Here is a 470-nt window from a genome sequence, read left to right as displayed (position 1 = left end):
TATAGCCACACTACCTGAATCGCAGATAGTTGTGAACATCTTTCTGCCACCTCTTATCGAGAACTATATCCACTAAAGCTTTGTGGCACTGGGAGTCTGTCTGGATCCACATCTTTCCCCGCATTTGATCCGATTCAAGGTGCCCGTGTTTGCAACTTCCCATAGTCTAGGTGTGAATGTTGCAGACATGGTGAAGGATGCCAACCCATAATACCTGCAAAACATAAAAATGCACTGTAAATATGTCATTAATATAGCAATTAATGAAATTACTCAAAGATATAATAAAATTGTGTGCTTACAAGAAACTTCCCACGTGTGTCGGCAGTCTTGCAACACCACCGAAAATGGTTGACTATGTCCTTCAGCCAGTTGAAGAGGATGGACTCTCCTTTTATCTTTGCTGCCTTGAAAAGAGAAAAATAAATATTACTGTAAAATACAGGCATTCAACTATAGTCTGTGTGTAG

This window comes from Micropterus dolomieu, linkage group LG05 (assembly GCF_021292245.1).
Source record: "Micropterus dolomieu isolate WLL.071019.BEF.003 ecotype Adirondacks linkage group LG05, ASM2129224v1, whole genome shotgun sequence".
NCBI classification, from domain to species: domain Eukaryota; kingdom Metazoa; phylum Chordata; class Actinopteri; order Centrarchiformes; family Centrarchidae; genus Micropterus; species Micropterus dolomieu.
The sequence above is the reverse complement of the archived record's forward strand: the minus strand, read 5'-3'. Positions refer to the sequence as shown.